This window comes from Cuculus canorus, chromosome 2 (assembly GCF_017976375.1).
Source record: "Cuculus canorus isolate bCucCan1 chromosome 2, bCucCan1.pri, whole genome shotgun sequence".
Classification (NCBI taxonomy): Eukaryota; Metazoa; Chordata; class Aves; order Cuculiformes; family Cuculidae; genus Cuculus; species Cuculus canorus.
This window is the reverse complement of record NC_071402.1, coordinates 80,801,318-80,820,755: the sequence shown is the minus strand read 5'-3', so window position 1 is coordinate 80,820,755 and position 19,438 is coordinate 80,801,318. Positions and strand designations below refer to the sequence as shown.

Genomic DNA, 19,438 nt, shown 5'->3' with positions numbered 1-19,438 from the left:
CCTGAAGTACATGAGCAGTGATATGTACTTACACTGTGCCAGTAAAGAAATATAAACATTATTCATGCCAACTAAAAGAAAGAATTATTTATAGAGCTTTATTGATAATTCTTGAAGCTAAAGTAGTGGAGGCAAAATTTTATACAGTTAACTGCAACCTGGTAAATCTTATCGGGCTTGACAGCAGTAATTAGACCATGTTTAACTCAACTTAGCCTTGTGTGATGTAATGGTTTCACTAGCAAGCACTTCAATGCTTCAGATGGATTCTTGTCGACTGGACATGATAAGGAAATTTGTACCATTCAGGATGGCAGCAAGCTGAATAGTAAGCAGTTGAACAGGTTGCTTGGTGTGACTTCAAGACTAATGCAAATACAGTGAAACAAAGATAACATAGGAGCAGTTTCTGAAAAGCAAAACGATGCACTGACAAAGCTTGAGTTACTCTAGTGTTTTCAGGTCACTTCATCTTACATCCTCAGTTGTTACATCATAATGTATTTTGTCTATAGAAGTAAATTGAATTCCATGGTCATATCCCTGTGATAAAAAACTGAAAACTTCTTGAGTTTTAGGAACTCTGTTAGATTCATACTGTTGATATGCAAAGTATTAATATATTTGTGTATGTGTTTTCTGTTTTTATTTTTTAAGATATCCTTATAAATGGGAAGATTAGTTTTCTTCATTGAAAAAAAGTAATAATTGATAGAATGTAGATGTTCCTGATACTTTAATATTCCAGAACTTAAGTAAAATAACTAACATAGCTGGCAGATGCCCTTGAGTACTGTCAGATGACGGTTCTAGTTCTGTGATAACAAGACATGCCAAGAGAGTTCTGATCGCAGCTGCTGTAGAATATTTTCCAAGGTGTTTGACTTGAATCCTTTTCCAAGAGAAAACATATTTCCAGTTGTGACTTGTAGGACCAGTAAAGTATTTTGGTTTTGCTTTTTTTTTGCTTTTCAAGTGCTACTTGTTTGTGTTATAACTTGATTGACATGTCTGTTAAGTGATTGACATAGGGCACTAAGAAAGAATTTTTCAGTAAATTGAAAGATGGCAGGGGTCTGTTCTGTCATACCGGTCTGGTAGAAGTCAATTCCACAGCCATGCAGACATGTAGAGCTCATAGAAAATGCTTTGCCCTTAGCAGCAAGTTTCATTATTAGTGTTGTAAGATGAAAAGATATCAACTGTCCCTAAATATGTTTTGTCAGTTAGTTCTATCTCCTTCCAAATCCATTTTAATTGGGAAAGTCTTTAGTCCTATGTCCCTGATGACGAAGATAATGACTATTAATTCCCATTTGCACTCCAAATTTAGCTTCCTATTGAAGGTAAATAGTAGTCCGAAGTCAGAGATGTGCTTGTCTCACCAACTGAGCTAAAGCAGGAGAGTTACTATTCAGGAAAGTAGTTTCAAAACTATTGTTTGGCTATTAAATCAGATACTTGACACTTTCTTTGTAAAGAAACATTGATCTTCCCTTTGGCTCCTAAGCTTTTACCAGACAGTGGGTAATGGCTGGTGTTTTTCTAACCAAATTGGACATTTTAGTGCAATCATTTTCTTTAAGGATGCAGAAAATAAATAAGATTTTAAAAAGTTTAAATGAAATTGCGAAAGAGTAACGTGTAGGGATCTTGGAAAGCAGCTTGGAAGAAAAGGACTGGGAGATATTGCTGGACACCCTGATGAGCATGAGCCAGAAATGGGCCCTTGTGTCAAATGGTGTCCTGGACTGCATTAGGAGGAGTGTTAACAGCAGGTTGAGGGAGGTGATTCATCCCTTCTATTCTGCCATTGTAAGACCATGCTGGGAGTGCTGTGTCCAGTTTTGGGGTCCCCAGTGCAAGAGAGGCACGGACATACTGGAGAGAGCTCAGTGAAGGACTGTGAAGATGATGAAGGCACTGGAATATCTCTCTTATGAGGAAAGTCTGAGAGAGGTGGGACTGCTTGGCCTGGAGAAGATAAGGCTCATGGAGCATGTCATCAGTGTACATAAATACCTGAAGGGAAGATGCAAAGCAGATGTAGTCAGGCTCTTTTCAGTTGTGCCCAGTGACAGGACAATAAGCAATGGGCACAAAGTAAAACACAGGAGGTGTTGTCTGAACATCAGGAATGTCCTTTTCACTCTTACTGTGACCAAGTACCGAAACAGATTGCTGAGAGAGGTTGTGGAGTCTCCATCCTTGAAGATATTCAGAAGCTGTCTGGACATGGTCCTGGACAGATTGATCTAGCTGATCCTGCTTGACAGGGGGATTGGACCGGATGGTGTCTGCAGACCTGAACTGCATTGTGTCAGATGATGTCGCAAAAGACAGTATATACCAAATACATAACTCTGATTTCTTTGAAACCTGTCAGATATTAAGGGCCTGGAAGAGTATGTCTTCTTTAGATGACAATGCCAAAAAAAAAAAATACTATTGCAATCAACAGTTTTTTTAGGAAATAATGGACATCAAAAGAGGGGAACTTTAGAAAGAAAAGAAAGACATTGAATACAGACATAGTCTACCTCCTGCTTATTATGCCACAAAAGCATTTTAATATTTTTTCAGTTGCATTTTTCAGGGGTGCCTGTTTTGAGTAGACGTTTATGTTGAGGTGAAATGCACCTTTATCTGTGGTTGTCTAGAAGACCGTCAGTCTGTAATGTCTGAAGATTTTTCTCCATTGTTAAAGATCAAACTCTGGATCTTCTGTCTGTAATTAGGTGGTCTGCTCCTTTTTTTTTTGTATTTCTTAGATATGACTTTAAAGCAGCTTGCCTGCTAGTTGTATTTTTGATAATTTTTCTTCAAGTAACGAAGAGAGAACACTCAATCTCTTCAGAGGGAGGCTTGCCACGTGCCAATTAAAACTGAAATACGTTTGAAATCATGAGGACTTTGACTGTATTTTGGAAATCTGTATAATGTGGACTTTTTAAGTACTACTTTTTAAAAACAGATTTTTAAATTGCTTCTTTAAACTTGTCCTGTTCATGTGTAGAAATTCAAACAGTAGGACCTGTTTTAATAAAGGTGTCATAGTATTATTTGAAGGTGGCTGAAAGTTCTACACAGTTAGAATAGTTATTTCTTATAATATTTGTTCAGTTAACAGCTTATTAATTAGATAAAAACTACATAAAGATATTTTTATTCATTTTAATATAAGCCAGTGTTCTGTTTAGGAAATGCTGTCCAAGAGGAATCTTCACATGAAGAGTATGTGAAGTTGATGCTCCTGCTGCAACAAAAAAGAATAAAAATTGATCTTAATTAAAATACATTCTAATATTTGATGTATTTTTCTGTTGACAAATATGTTAGATTTGAACTTCTAAATAGCTTCCTCCATTATACTTGAGTATGAACATGCCATTTCATTTGCTATTTGTAGTGTATTCTTTTGGTTAGAATCCATATACAATAAATTAAATGTTCCCTTGTATGAGTTTTAGTGATGAAGACCAGCCCCTGACTGTATCTGGAATAATTTTTAGTGTGGAGCTTTCTTATCACTGTGAGCACAAGTAGCTCTGTTCAGTGTGGAACAGAAAATTGTATCTGTTTTTTAATATATAAGTTACTAAGACTGTTCTGTGCACCTAGATAGAAAGAAAATGGTTTACCCATCTTGGTTTATGAAGATAATGAAGTCATTGTTGCTACTTAAGTATTTTTTGACAGCAGTGAATTAATTGGGAGCTCAAGCTCTTCTGAGACAAATTGAGTCAGATTTCAAACCTTTCATATATCTCTCAATTTTTCAGATGCTTCTCCATTTTTTCTAGGCTTGTTGTCTCTGAATTCAGGCATTTTTCCATGCTTCGTTAATTTTTGCATTCTTTTGTTTACTCCGGTTTCCAAAGAAAATGTTTGGTCTGTTTCTCAGTCTACTATAACTTTTACACTTGCTGGCTTAACAAACTTTGTGATAAGGACAACTTTTCTACATAGTTGTAAGTGTGGTAGCAGCAAATACCTTCAGAAAAGGAAAGGCTACAGTGGAATTCAGCAGTTCTCTTTACAGTGGCTTGCTAGTGTCCTTTTGGAGCATGTATTTTCTGGTTAATTAGTAAATGTGGTTTGGAGTCAGGTGGTTTTATGGCATGGAAAGCTGGTAAGGCTGGAGTGTGTGGCAGGGAGAAGGGAATAATATAGAGAGAACTGAAGGCACTGTGATAGTGAGATTTTGGGAAGCATAGGCAGGAATAAAGAAGATTGGTATGAAGTTACTGCACTTGGTTAAAAAGATTCCCACTGACTGGAAAAGGGGAAACGTAACTCCCATTTTAAAAAAAGAAAAAAACAGAAGACTTGGGGAATTGCAGGCCGGGCAGTCTCACCTCTATGTCTCACCTCTGGCAAGGTGATGGAGCAGATCCTTCTGGAAACTGTGCTGAGGCACATGGAAAATAAGGAAAGTAATTATTGACAACTGACATGCCTTCACTAAAGGCAAATTGTGCTGACAAATTCATTGGCCTTCTATGACGGGGCTAGAGCGTCAGTGGATAAGGGAAAAGTAACTGACAGCATTCACCGGGACTTGTGCAAAGCATGTGAAACTGTCCCATCCGACATTCTTGTCTCTAAACTGGAGAGACATGGATTTGATGGATGACTTGGTGGATAAGGAATTGGCTGGATGGACAGACTCAAAGAGTTGTGGTTAATGGCTCAATGTCCAAGTGGAAAATGGTGACAAGTGGCATTCCTTGGAGGTTGGTATTGGGACTGATATTGTTTAACATCTTTGCCACAGATATGGACAGTGGGATTGAGGGCACTTTCATCAGGTTTTCTGATGACACCAAACTTTGTGGTGTGGTCAACACACTGGAGGGAAGGGATGCCATCCAGAGGGATCTTGACAGGCTCAGGAAGTAGGCCTGTGCTAGCCTCATGAAGTTCAACAACACCAAGTGCAAGATCCTGCACCTGGGTTGGAGCAATCCCAAGTACAAATACAGTTTGGGAGTAGACAGGAAGAGAAGGATTTGGGGGTTTTGGCAGGTGAGAAGCTCATCATGAGCCTGCAGTGTGCGCTTCCTGCCCAGAAATCCAACTGTATTGTGGGCTGCATCAGAAGAACTGTAAGTAGCAGGTTCAGAGAAATTATTTTGCCCCTCCACTCCACTCTCAAGAGACCTCAGCTGGAGTATAGCATTCAGTTCTGGAGTCCTCAGCACAGGAAAGGCTTGGATCTATTTGAGCTAGTCCAGAGGAGGGCCACAAAGATGATGTGAGGGCTGGATCACCTCCCAAACAAGGACAAGTTGAGAGTTTGGACTGTTTAGCCTGGAGAAGAGAAGGCTCTGGGGAGATCTTGTAGCACCTTCCAACATTTAAAGAGGGCCTATAGGAAAGATGGGGAGGGGCTCTTTATCAGAGAATATGTGGTAGCGGTAGGACAATGGGTAACAATTTTAAGATGAAAGAGGGGAGACTCAGATTGGATATTAGAAGAAATATTTTACTGTGATGGTGGTGAGGCACTGGAACAGGTTGTCCAGAACAGTTGTGAATGTCTCATCCCTGAAAGTGTTCAAGACCAGGTTGGATGAGGCTTTGAGCAACCTGACCTAGTGGAAGGTGTCCCTATCCGTGGCAGGGGGCTTGGAACTGCATGATCTTTAAGGTCCCTTCCAAACCAGCCTGTTCGATGATTTTATGAATATTATAGCCAGGGACACGTTGAAAGCTGTGTTGCTGTTATTTTCTACCTAGAGATGGACTGAAGGAGGTGACATTTCCGTGAGATTTATTTTAAGACTTGTTGCAGGACAGAGGATTAGACTGTAGCTCTAATTTTACTTCCTATTCACTCTCAGCTGAAAAAGCTATAGGGAAGATACCTTACTCGCATATTTCTTTATCAAAGGGCATAGAATTACATATTTGAACATATTTAGTTGACAGTTACATGAAAGTAATGACATGTGGAGAGGAAATAAATACTTTGAAGCCCATGAAACTTAGTTCCATGAGTGAATGGAATTTTTCTTGGAACATACCTCAGTGGGATGAATATAATTAAAACACAGATGAAACAAGAAATAGTCTTGCAATTATGCATATTAAAGGACTAGTCTAACAATAAGCAGCATGTGATGATTATTTTTTACTTTTTAATTCTTTCATATTCTGCATTTTTTAGTTTGCACTATTTTGTTTAAAGCATTTGCAAGTGTATAACTTTCAGACATAACCAACAGGGTGTTGTGTACCTGAGAATCCTCTAATAACTTCTTATAAACTTGTTATTTCACAAATATCAAATTTGATTGATTGATTGACTCAACTACTCTGCAGTAATCATCAGCGGCTAGGGAGAGTAAGTTGATTGTTGGATGAATTTTGAGCTCGTCAGTTGATTTTCTTGTGCTAAATTGGTTTCATCCTGTGTGAATTGGTAACCTCCAAGTTTTCAACAAGAATGTGAAGTTCTTCTGCTGAGCAATTTCTGTCAGACATGCAAAAATCCACCTATACAAATCCAGGGCAATTATCCTTCAGTTGTATTGAGAGATGGATATACCTGGGTATGACATGGATGTAAGCTGGGGGAATGGAATAAGTTTTGGGATCAGAGTGAATTACATTTCCAGTGGAAACAGAGAATGCCTTTAGAATCTGCCCCATGTGGGAAAGTTAGATTAAAGTTTGTTTATTCCATTGAGCCATAAGGCTAAACCCTGAGACTTGACACAGAATATATGATGATCTTTATAGAAAGACTTACCCAGACTGCAAGAGAAGCTGGATCAAGCTCTGTGGGTTTCATTTTGTTCAGGCTTGGGGGTAAGACGTTGGTAGAGTTTCAAGGCTCTAAAAAGAAAGGACAGTCCTCCCTGTAATTTGTAAATCAACAAACCAATTGTTCATTGCTACATAATATAAAGAACTATAAAGTGAATATATTTTGCAGTGTAGACTTTCTATTTTTTATTTCCTTTTTTTTTTTAACCAATGTATCTTAGTTATTGGGGGTACCTGTGTAGTTAACTCTCTTCTAAGCGTCACAAAACTTTCATTGGGAAAAGTAACCATTTTCTTTTTTTGTGTACTTTTTCCAGCACCAGACTTTGGTCAACATTCTATCCTTTCTTATTGGGCATAAATTACCTATGTAATAAAAAACTAAGGCCATTATTCAGGAAACCTCTTAAGCAAAAGCAATATATGCATATGCTCTTTCAGAAAACTGTTTCTACATTAGAACACATACTGGGAGGGAGGATAGCTTAACTTTCAAGGATGCAGTTTCAAACTGAAATCCCATTTTGCAACTATATGTTCAGCTAAATTGAAAAAAAGGAAAGGCATTGTCACAATTCCTCCTCCTCACCTGTACACTGTTTAAATCGGAACAGGATGTGGTATGTCCATCACAAAGAAAAGTGAAGTGATACAGTGAATACATAAAGAATCTCTTCTCTTCTTCAAAATAGCAGTTTCCTAACTCTATAATGAGATCTTCTACATTTTCACATTAGTGAGATTAGAATTATAGCAGAAATTGAACACTATCAAGTCACTGAACCATCTTCCCTTGCCAATCCTTAATTTCCATATGATTTTAGGACTACATGGAAAACACTGAACAATTGATGAAAGTTACAGTTTGACAGAAAAATGGCCAGTAGTATAAAATAACAAGAAAAAGATAAAAATAAAAGCATCACTCAGAAAACTTAAACTTTTTAATGGCTAACTGGGTTGAGTTAACTATCCCAGTTAACTACCCTTGCCAGTTAACTATCCTTGCAGATGTTCTTTACTTGTAAATAGGCAAACACTATTTAGCTTTTGTTTATGAAACATTATTCAGTGATTTTCTAAGTATTCTTTATTAACATAATCTTGAATTATTTCAGAGTTTGTCCCCTAATAATTCAAATCTGAATTGATATGAATAGTCCTTTCTTTTGACATTGCAGTCTGTATATGAATTTGAATATGAGAATTCTGATATTTTAGGTGTACAGTTTGTGGATTTACACAAAGCAGTCCTTTGAAAACTTCAGGGAGTTGAAGGCCTTTTTCAAAAAGATTTTTTTCTTACTGTATAGACAAAATGGATCATACTTGATTTTCAGGTATCATATCAACATTTTTATACAAAATACTTCTCTCAACAGAACGTTTGTGCATTTGAGATTGGAGGAAGTTTATAAAGCCAGATTTAACTATGTCTGTTAATAAGACCTTCCTCATCTTTTCTGAGTTCTTTGAAGTAAAGTAGATTTTGTCTTAAAGAAGGTTGATTAAAGTGAAAAAATAAGCTATACAATGTAGTCAAATCTCTGCTGCTATTTAAAGAAGTTACCTTGTTAATACCTTATTCAGGCCATAGCTTTTTTTATATTTGCAAGTAGTTTTTAAGTGACTTTTAGTTTAGCATTATATATGATCAACCCTAAGCATATTTTGTTATGAATCTTTAGCTTTTTATAGCTTTTACTTCAAAATGCTATGTGCTGTTTTGTTGGTAATAATTTGCTTATTCATCTAGATTGTACTCATTTAGTATTAACTCGCAGTCTTTTATAAACATCATGTTCAAAGCTCTTTGAGGTATGAAAGGGCTATTACATATGGAAAAAAATACCAAACCCCTAAGTCTGTTCTTGAGGTGGGAAGAAAACAGAAATTTTCAAATCCCAGGGTAGTATCTAATCTTTGGAACAAACACATTTTTTCCCTTATCCCCCCCTATTCGAATGTTTCCCAAAATGATGGGAGGGAGAAGAATTTATGTTTTGTAATGAGAGAGAAAAGTTCTCTTAAAAGAAGGTTGGGTTTGGGGGTGTTTATGGATAAATCCTTACACATTTTTTGAGTGTCTTCTGCTATTTCACTGGGAACTGCTGTGTTCATAACACCTGAAAGATAAACATAGACTCATAGAATCACTAGATTGGAAAAGACTTTTGAGATCGTCAAGGCCAACTGTACCTGTCCACTCCTAAATCATACCCCTGAGCGTTTCATCTGCTCATCTTTTAAATACCTCAAGGGACTCAACCACCTCCCTGGGTAGCCTGTTCTGGTGCTTGATAATCCTTTGGGTGAAGAAGTATTTCCTGATGTCCAATCTGAACCTCCCCTGGTGCAATTTGAAGCCATTCCCTCTCGTCCTATCACCTATCAGATGGGCGAAGAGACTAAAACCTACCTCACTACAGCCTCCTTTTACATGGTTGCAGACAGTGATAAGGTCTCTCCTCAGCTCCCTCTTCTCTAGGCTAAATAACCCCAGTTCCCTCAGCTGCTTCTTGTAAGACTTGTTCTCCAGTCCCTTCACCAGCTTTGTGGCTCTTCTCTGGACATGCTCCAGGACCTCAATGGTATTCTTGGAGAGAGAGGCCCAAAACTGAATACAGTATACGAGGTGTGGCCTCATCAGTGCTGACTACAGGGACAAAATCGCTTAGCTGGTCCTGCTGGACACACTGCTTCTGATACAAGCCAATATGCTATTGGCATAAACTGCTGCGTTGGATATCCAGCATTGGATAAACTGCTGGCTCGTGTTCAGTCAGCTGTCAACCAACACCTCCAGGTCTTTCTCTACCAGGCAGCTTTCTAAGGACTCCTCCCCAAGCCTATAGTGCTGCATAGAGTTGTTTTATCCCAAATGCAAGACTTGGCACTTGGCCTTGTTAAACCTCATCCTGTTGGTCTCAGCTCATGCATCTAGACTGTTCAGATCCTTTTGTAAAGCCTTCCTACTGTCAAGCAGATTGACACTTCCTCTCAGATTAGTGTAATATGTGAAATTACTGAGGGTACATTCAATCCCTTCATCCAGGTAATTTATAAAGATATTGACTGAACCGTATGCAAACTGCAGCTTTAGTTATCAAAATACAGACTTGAGAACCTATAGTTTGACGCAAATAAAATCATAGAATCATAGAACCTTAGAACCATAGAATGGTTTGGATTAGATGGAACCTTGAAGATCATCCAGTTCCAACCCTCCTGCCATGGACAGGGACACCTCCCACTAGATCAGGCTGCTCAAGGCACCATCCAACATGGACTTGAGCACTTCTAGGGAGGGGGCATCCACAACTTCTCCAGGAAACCTGTTCCAGTGTCTCACCACCCTCATCGTGAAGAATTTCTTTCTAATGTCTAGTCTAAATCTTCCCCTCTCCAATTTATAGACATACTCCCTTGTCCTATCAACACATGCACTTGTACAAAAGGAGAGTCCTGCTTTCTTGTAGGCCCCCTTCAGGTACAGGAACGCCACTATAAGGTCTTCCCAGAGCCTTCTCTTCTCCAGGCTGAATAGCCCCAACTTTCTCAGTCGGTCCTCATAGCAAAGGTGCTCCAGCTCTCTGATCATCCTTGTAGCCCTCCTCTGGGTCTGTTCCAACAGTTTCATATCCTTATATTGAGGATTCCAGAACTGGAAACAATGCTACAGGTGGGGTCTGACAAGAGTGGGCGGAGTAGAGGAGCAGAATTACCTCCCTCGACCTGCTGGCCACGCTTCTTTTGATGCAGCCCAGGATATGTTTGGCCTTCTGGGCTGCGAGTGCACATTGCTGGCTCATGTTGAGCTTCTTATCAATCAGCACCCCCAAGTTCTTCTCTGCAGGGCTGCCCTCGGTCACATCATCCCCCATCATGTACTGAAATTGTGGATTGCCCTGACCCAGGTGTAGGACCTTGCACTTAGCCTTGTTTAACCTCATGTTAGACCCACACAGGCCAACTTCTCCAGCTTGTTGCCAAGAGGTTTATGTTCCTCCAATAAGTGGCCTCAGCATTCTTGAAAATTCTAATTTATCCACTGTCTACGTACAGTAAGTGACCATTCTGAGTCTAATGAAAGACTGAATGATAACTGTATCACTGAAAGTGTTCTACACAGGCAAAAATCTAGCCAAATCTGAAAAATATTTTTTCTAGAAATTGAAGTTCAGGAAATATCTTGCCACCTTCTAGTAGTCCAAAGGCAAAACACACTTGCCTGACTTTGTGCTTACACTGAGAGTTCTGTAGAATATGATTCTTCCGGCTCAGTTTTCCTCTCTAATCAAAACAAAACACTGTCCTTGAATGTTTTTTCCAGTTGGTAGTGACTAGTAAAAAACAACCAGCAATTGACTGATATAGTTGATTGAGTTTTGAGAGAAGGTCTGTTTGTAAATAGAACAGTTTTCTTGCATCTGAATTGTCTTTATCTCTAGCATCTTAAGCTTTTTGTTGTATTCTTTTATTTATTTCCCTCCATCTTTTACTTTAATTTTCTTGGATGTTTCTTAGTGTACAGGAGAATCTTAAATTTTTCAGATCTGAAAAGTCCAAACTCCCTGATGGTACTGAATGTTCCAATAAAAGAAAAAATGCTTTTCATGCCTCAGCAAATATCTGCATGAAGTGAATAAATTGATTTTAAAATAAGAGAGCTATTTAAAACCATTATTCTTAATTCTGCTCCCCAATAATTGTGCCTTCAGTAGAGACTTGCACCCTTCCAAAGATTATTTTTTGAAAGGTAGCATTTTGCACCATAGGGTACCTGCAAACACAAAAATGTTCTTGAAAATTATTAACTAATAGCATGTCAGTTCGCACATCCTTGTCAATATAACAGGAAAAAGCTGGAAGGGAAAAAATAATCATTTCTGTCAAAATTGCTTCAACTGTTTTCTTTGAATCTTCAGAAATTTTTGCAGAGAGGAATTTTAATTTTCAGCTAAACATTTTAAAGCATAGCCCTTCCCTTTTCCTGATGTTGATTACCCCTCACTTCTACATATTTTATTAAAGAAGAACACTGAAAAATTCACTTCTAGGTCACATGTATATGTGAGTCCCTTACAACCTTACATGATTGCTAGGCTCTCACTTTGTTTACAGATCTGCCTCATATGCCATTCTTTGGGTTTAGTTAGACTTCATGTATTCGTGGAAAACTGAGTGGAGAAGAATGGAAAGGATTTAGGTGTACTTTCCATATGCATCCTCTGATCAAAAAAAACTAATCCACGGAGGTGACCCTGGAGGAAGATGGAAAAAGGTTTTTGATCGTGGTTTCGAACTAATATGTCTCTGACACTGTCAATGAAGTCATCCTTGTTCACAATTCTGACTGAAGGCATGATACATCCCTAACCCTTGTTTGCAACAGGCATTTTTAGAGTATGTATTAAAGATGTCTTGCTAAAATGATTATTCTCTTGTTTCCTGCAAGATTTAAAAATTATTGATGAAAGATATTTTCTGAGGAATATAAAAGAAAATGTTTTGATCCACTTAATAATCTGCAGCACTAGCTTTTAGCCGAAATTATATACAGGAGTAAATTAGCTTTTTTGGGAAGAATAAGTGGGAATCAGCATCAGAAAAATCCGTTTGCTATGCAAATAGAAGATTAGCAAGGATACGTAAATTTGGATTTTCTGAAGTAGTTATTATTGCAGTAAATCACATTTCTTAAAGATACTTAAAGATTCCTTAAAGATAAGCAAGACAAAAAATCACAGCTTAGAAAAAAAAATCTCGTCTTTCTAAGAAAATATACATGCTAATTCCTTATATTATTGTATTATAGCATTCATACTAGAAGAAAATTTATGCATTTTTACAAGTTTTAAGGTTATAGGCACTTTTACCTATTACTTACAAAAGCAAGGCAGGTTGAATAAGTAGTCATAACTTATCTGATTGTGTTGTTTCAAGGTGTAACCTTGTTCAGTTATCTCTATACAACACTGAAGTTAACATGTTCTGTTTCAAGTGCAAATATGTTTTCACTCTGAGTTTTCAATTTAGATATCTTCAGAACAAACAAAACATTTGTATATATGGGAAACAAAACTTCAAAAATTTATACAGGGTGTAAGGGATGTTTGTTTTTAGTGCATGAATCTTATTATAACAATTCTTTCTGCAAAAGTGCACTGCATAACTCATACAGAAGCATATTAGAGCTTCGAAAAAAGTTTTACACCCTAAATGGAAATTTCTTTGAATCACATAACTGCAGAAATCTCAAGAAACAGTAGTTTTTGCTTGTTCTAATTATTGTAAAGTTGTATAGTTTTATTCTATTATATACAGTGTAAAACATCCAAATGTCAAATCTCAATGCAATATCTGTCACAGTTGTGTTCTTATAAAGCTAGAGACTTCAGTGTGTATCTGAGATCACTCAAGGTAACCAGCAGTCACCAGGAGATGATCCTGCTTCCACTGGCCCTGTAGTATAAATTTTCCTTGTTGTCTGCAGAGAGGCTGCAAGAGATTTGTGTCTGGGGGTCTTGTTAAGCTGTTCCAAGATCCAGTTCATCAATTTTAGACACACTTGGGTAAGGAATACTTATCCAGTTAATCAAACTCAACTCAAGCAAAATCAAGATAAAATTCAAGTACTATCATTTGTATATAGCCCTCAAAATAGATAATGAAATTTAAAATATTTATAGGCTAAATAGATGAAGTGAAAGGCATTTCAGTTAACCTTGCTGCATCAGCCTTTTGTCAAATTATCTGTTCCTCCCTTACTGAGTTGCCTTAACATCCATGCTGTCAAGACGACAGTCAGCGTTGCACTCTTTTTGCTTGCCTTAAACTTCAAATTACTTCTGCTCAGAATATTATTTAGGAATATTATTTTTTAATATTATTTAGGAAGAACCCATGTGGCCTCTCACATTTTCTTGTGTAAGGTTTTTCATTGGATGTTAGTATTCTATAGCAACCTGTACTTTGAACTTATATGATACAAAGCTGTCTGTAAGATAACTGAATGATAACTTAAAACATGTGACTGAGATCAGACATATAACATGCTGAGATCATCCATTTATAATTTTTCCCCTTCTTAAATATAATGTGAAAGTATACTAACAAGAACACAGGAAACAGCAGCAAGTGTTCATGATACATGAAAATTTGTGAAAAAGTTTGTAAAGAAATTATTAGTCTGTATATCTTTATTGGTACTACTACTTAGGAATTTCTGCCTGAACAATGTTGGGATGCTTGATTCTGAAGAATTTACACAGACAGATTGAAATATTTTGTATGGATTACTGTATAACTGTATTAAACTGTATTATTTTTTTTCCCTGTGGAGGTAGGATGCACATTTAGTTTATAATTTCTGTATCAAGAGAGCACGTACCCTTAGATCCTAAATTTAGCAGCACTGTTTCTTGAAACTTTAACATAAGCAATGAGTTTACATGAATAGTTATATACATTAGCATTTGTTGCCAAAGGAGTTCTGTTCACTTGAAAAAATTCAGAAAACAAACAGAAACCCGAAGAACAGCAGAAACCAAGATTGTCTGCCTGTCTTCGAATTCAAAATAACAGTAGGCTGTATAAGGGATGTATCTAGCAGAGTTAGTTGCAATGCATACTTCTCTGCTTCAATGATTTGGGCTCTATATATTCATTTCCATGAATGACCTATTATTGGAGTGGACGTATTCTTCAGATGGAGGACTTGGTGTTTCTTCTTGTTCAGATTCTGGAGATCTCTCTCTGCCTATTTCTCCAGCCTGCTGAGGTCCCCATGAGTGGCAGATCACTCATCAGGTGCCTCAGTTACTCCCCGTGACCCTCAGTTTTATATCATCTGCATCTCTGGAAGGATCAGACAGGCCCAGTCTATTAATATATGGCTCTGTGGCAGGTGTCACCATAATAACTTTGGGGGGTTTGACAATGGGATAGCCTACATGGCACCAGGTTTACAGGTATCAGAGGGGAGACATCTTTTTCAAAGGTGGGGGTGGGTCTTTGCTGAGGAGCTTGCAGGGCTCATAGGGCTTTAAACTAGATGTGAAGGGGGAGGGGGATACTGTCAGGCTAGCCTGTGACAAGCTGCAGGAGGACACACAGTGGTTAGATGGATGGGGTGCTGGTATGGTCTCCCCCAGCTGTTGTCCTGGAGTGTGCTGGGGATGTCACAGCAAAATTAAAATCTTGCAGAGGTAAGCAGGTGACCCAAGAGGCAGTAGGTGCTGGCAAGGAAACTTCCCCAGAACGCCTTTAGGGAAATAAGGGGTCTTCCACTAAGAAAGCGATGCAGCCAGCTGAAGTGGCTGTATACAAATGCATATATCTAGGGCAACAAACAGGAAGAGCTGGAAGCTACCGTGCTGCTAGAAAGCTATGATTCGGTTGCCATTAATGAAACTTGGTGGGACGAATCCCATGACTGGAGTGTGGCTATTGATGCTGCAGGCGGTTCAGAAGGGGCAGACTGGGAAGGAAGGGAGAGATAATTTTGTTTCCTCTGCTTTTGTGGTGACTAAACACTACTGAAAAGAGAGTTAAATGACTTATCAGCTAATTTATTTTCCTTACATCTTTAACTTTACCAATTGTATGTTGTGGCATAAGTGTTTAATTCATGTTAATTACACGCGAATTCTGTTAATGGTTTTCTAAATACTGTTAGAAATTTGCTTAGTAAATCAGTTCCCTGAAATTATTTATATTTATTCTTGTACACTTTAAATGTTCTGTATTTCTCCCCAACCAGTGTAGGGAGAAAAGCTGTCGTGCTAAAAGCCTGATTTTGTTCTGCTCTTGCACATGCAATCAATTTGCTCAGTGAGATTCCAGCTAAGTATAGAAACAAGAACAGCACACTGGGGAATACGTGCACCTAACAGAGACTTGAAAGCTTCCAACCTTAAGCTTTGCTAATGGCAAATGATCTTGGTGAACTTACTCTGCTGCATCTCAGGCGAGAATAAGAGAAAAGCAAAAGTGCATCCCTGCTTACTTCAAACTTACTTGATAATATCGGCCCTACTATTTTAAATTACTATCTGTGTGTTTTATTTGCTTGAAGACATAGAAGGCAGTGCTGAACTTTACTTCTTTTCCCAATATGTCATGAGTTTTTCTGTTGATATAGTTAGAATATGAGTTAAAACATAACTGCTTGCTCTAGTCCGAAATATGTTGCAGTTTACAAAATGTAGCACTGGATGTTCTTCTTTGTACAATGAGCTGTAGTCTGTTCTTGCTCTAAGTCTACTGCAATTATTGGAGCCACAGCAAGGATGATGCCTCACACAGTTCAAGGCTTTGATTACACACTCTCCATTTTGTCTAATGCTTTGTCAAAACAAGTACTAAATTGTTTAGGACATTTTTTTTTCTTCCTTTAATCACAAGTGAAAGGAGTAACTATATACAGTGTTTGTTCTTCCCTGGTAATAATAACTACTGTACAGTGGCAGAGGTGACTTCAGAAATAATTTAAATAACCATTTCAGAAACAACATTTCAAGACTTTAATTTAATTTCCTGAAGTTGTTTCCTGAAATTGTTTCCTAACTGTTTCTTCTGTCAGTCTCTGCCAGGACTGATGAATATATATGTAGCCTTTCCTCAGCAAGTGTAGAAAATAGTTCTGTTATTTGAAATGTATTCATTCATTTTTACCCTGCTCACATTTTGAAAATATTTTAGATTTCCAGAAGATCATCTAGAGTCATTCTGTTAAGATAGATTATCATTATGTGTATTGTACTTGGATTTGTGATGCTGCACTGTAATTTTCTACAAAACATTCGGGTAAACATTAATAATAATACAAAGCAGCAAAGTAGATGGTTAGTTCATACTAGTTATATTCTTCACTAAGGATTATCCAGAGTTGTAACATTATAAAGGACATCTGTAGGAATCCAGAGATCAAAAAGGTAAATACATTATATATATATATATTATTATTTTTCCAATTCTAGATCAGTGGGTAAAATATAAATGTCAAAATACTTCTTATGGTATGCTGTACTGAACTGCTGAAGGGAAAACAGGTTATTTGGTTTAAAAACTGTTTAGAAATATTCATTCAGGCCCTTTTAATGCAGGGCCTGAATGTATCTGAAAAGATACACAACACTAGTATATGGAAGGTAGTGGCTAAGTAGGTGGATGAGGTCCAGCCACTGCAGATTGAATGCTAAGAGCCTGGTACCATTGGGTAGATTGTTTTAGCCCGCTCTGTTTTCATCATTTAGTGACAAAAAAACAAGCAGAAAATACCAAAATGCTCAAGAGACCCTTTTCAGATTGTCATTCTGCAATTTAGTATTCAGCCAGTTCATCTTGGTCTCCTAAATCCATTGAGATCACTTACTATCTTATTTCTCCAGTTGCTACTGATCGCCTTAATAACTCGTTTTTTCATTTCCTGACTGCTTCCTTAGCTAAACATTTTCTTACACTAAGAGGTTGCTCCCACAATTATCATGCCAAAGTAAGTCACTGACACTTCTTGTGGCCCATCAGTTTTCTGTAGAAAGGTTTTTATTCAATACAGTTCAAGCTCAGTTTGTTAAATACGGAAGTAAGAGCAAGTTCTCTGCCTTAGTTACTGTAACAGTATTGTTTGAAACTACAGGTTTTGACAGGTCTGGAAACCTTTAGTACAAAGTTTGCATAGCAATGCATCAGTTATGTACTATTTCCTCTAGAATCTTATTGGGATATCAGTGAGAAAAAAGTCTGTATAATATTTATCCCCAGTATAATTTAAAGGAGAAGTGACAGCACTAAAATAAGATCAGTCTTATATAAACTGGTTTTGAAAACACTGCTTACTACTGTACATGACGTTGAATTCTGTCTAGTGGTTATACTGAAATCCAGAAATGAGAAACTAGAAAAAGGATTTCTTATTTATTGAAAGTTATTTAAAATTATTAATTCATTAAAGTATTGGCAGATGTACTCATTTACCTTTCCTATGGTCCTTTAGATGAAAACTCACTGGTACAGTTTGTTTTGTGGGATGTAAGGTCTAAATAAGAAACAACTTTTTCTTCTCCAAAAGATATTTCGTTGCTACCCTTTGCAAAAGGATAGGGAAATAAAATCTGACAGGAAAAATACATTTTTTACATACAAAGTAAAATGTAGTTAGCTTTTTATTGTCTAGCAATTAAAATACAGTTTTGACACTTTCTGTCTAGAAAAAAGGTGATTGGAATGTCTTTTATAATTAATGCACTTCTCAGAAAGCTGAAAGAGCACTGGCTCTATAAGGCTCATGACTTCACGGTACTTCAAACTATAACTTTGTAATTTTATTGCTGAGATTTTTTGAGGCACTACTTGATTTTTCTGTGGAATAAAGGAGTCTCATAGCAGTTCTCACTTGGGCTGTCCCTGTGATCTAATAGCAAAACTGGTTGGTAGGTCCATGGCCTTGCTTTACCTTTTCTGCCTTTCTCTTGGTGGTTTGCAATGTTTCTGCTTTATCTCCCCATGAGCTCTAAAAAAGAGAATAGAAAAGTGTTTTGCCCTTTCTAATCCTTGACCTTTCTTCTAAGGTCTCTTCTTTAAAGTTTGTAGTAGCAATATTTTTTCCTACCTGGATTAGCCTTGGGAACCAGAGCAGTGGAACCATCACGCTGGTCTCCTGGTTTGTGCCCCTCTGCCCCTGCCCCTTCTTCTGACTCTGACTCTGTTTACATTCTGCAGGACTTGAGCACACATAGAAATGCATAATGGAGCAGCCACACTGGCAGATGTTGTTCTGGACATGCAAAAAAATACACTAATTTGACATAGGTGAGAAAAGGAGAGAAATTAAACACTTGATATAGTACTCTATCTTCAGAAAAAAGCCTATTGTTTTGGTACTACTGGAGGTCTCCTGTAGTGCAAGGATATAAATGATAATAACACAATGTTTAAAGAAAATATTACTACCTAATAGAAACAAATAAAATATATTTTCTTGATTAAAAAAATAATTGAGATGTTGATAAGTTTAATAATAAAACTAAGGATTTTTTTTTTTCCTGTGAAATAAAGAAAAAACCTTTGGGAAGGGATTTGGTGGCTAAGGTACTCAGAATGCATTGGATATTAGAAAAACCTTTTTCATGTTCTGCTACCACTGTCTCGCGGTACTTCCGCCAGTTGGTTGGTGTCATGGGGAATCTGGAGGTGAGTCAACTGCAAGAAGAGAACCTATCCATTCACTGACAGAAGTTTTTATTTCTGTATTTCCTGTGTATAACCAGAAGACCACTGGGGCGGGGTGTACTTACAGGTGGGGGGGTATGATACACCTGTATTTTTGGTACAGTGTACATGTTTGCACCCACAGAAGCCACAGTGCCTGTGCTCATAGGCACCACAGGCTCAGGGAAGAGGCAGTTCAGTGCCAGCAGTAGAGGTGCCCAGTCCCATTGGGCAGCCTTGCTCTCCTGCAAGTTCATCCCTCGACTCCTCCCACTCAGGGTTTCCTACCCCTTTGTTCACGACTTTACAGCTGGATGGTTAGCAGGGGCCTCATTGATTGCATCACTTCCAGCCAGTCTCTTTGACTTTCTTCATATTTATAGCCAATGAACGGCTGTTAGACAGCTTGCTACTGCCTTCTAGATTCCTGCCCCAAGGCCTTGCAAGGATG

General features: G+C 37.7%; 1 protein-coding gene across 14 annotated transcripts in view; it reads left to right on the top strand.

Annotated features, from left to right (window-relative positions):
* CDH18 (cadherin 18) overlaps positions 1-19,438 on the top strand; it is a 557,226-nt gene that overhangs the window by 336,597 nt on the left and 201,191 nt on the right. The window contains exon 1 of one of the 14 annotated variants that reach the window (XM_054059860.1): positions 18,568-18,588. The exons of the other annotated variants lie outside the window; for them this stretch is intronic. The gene's annotated coding sequence lies outside the window, so the exon portion shown is untranslated. Of the gene's footprint in view, positions 1-18,567; positions 18,589-19,438 lie in introns of those variants that run through there. 14 annotated transcript variants of the gene reach the window in all.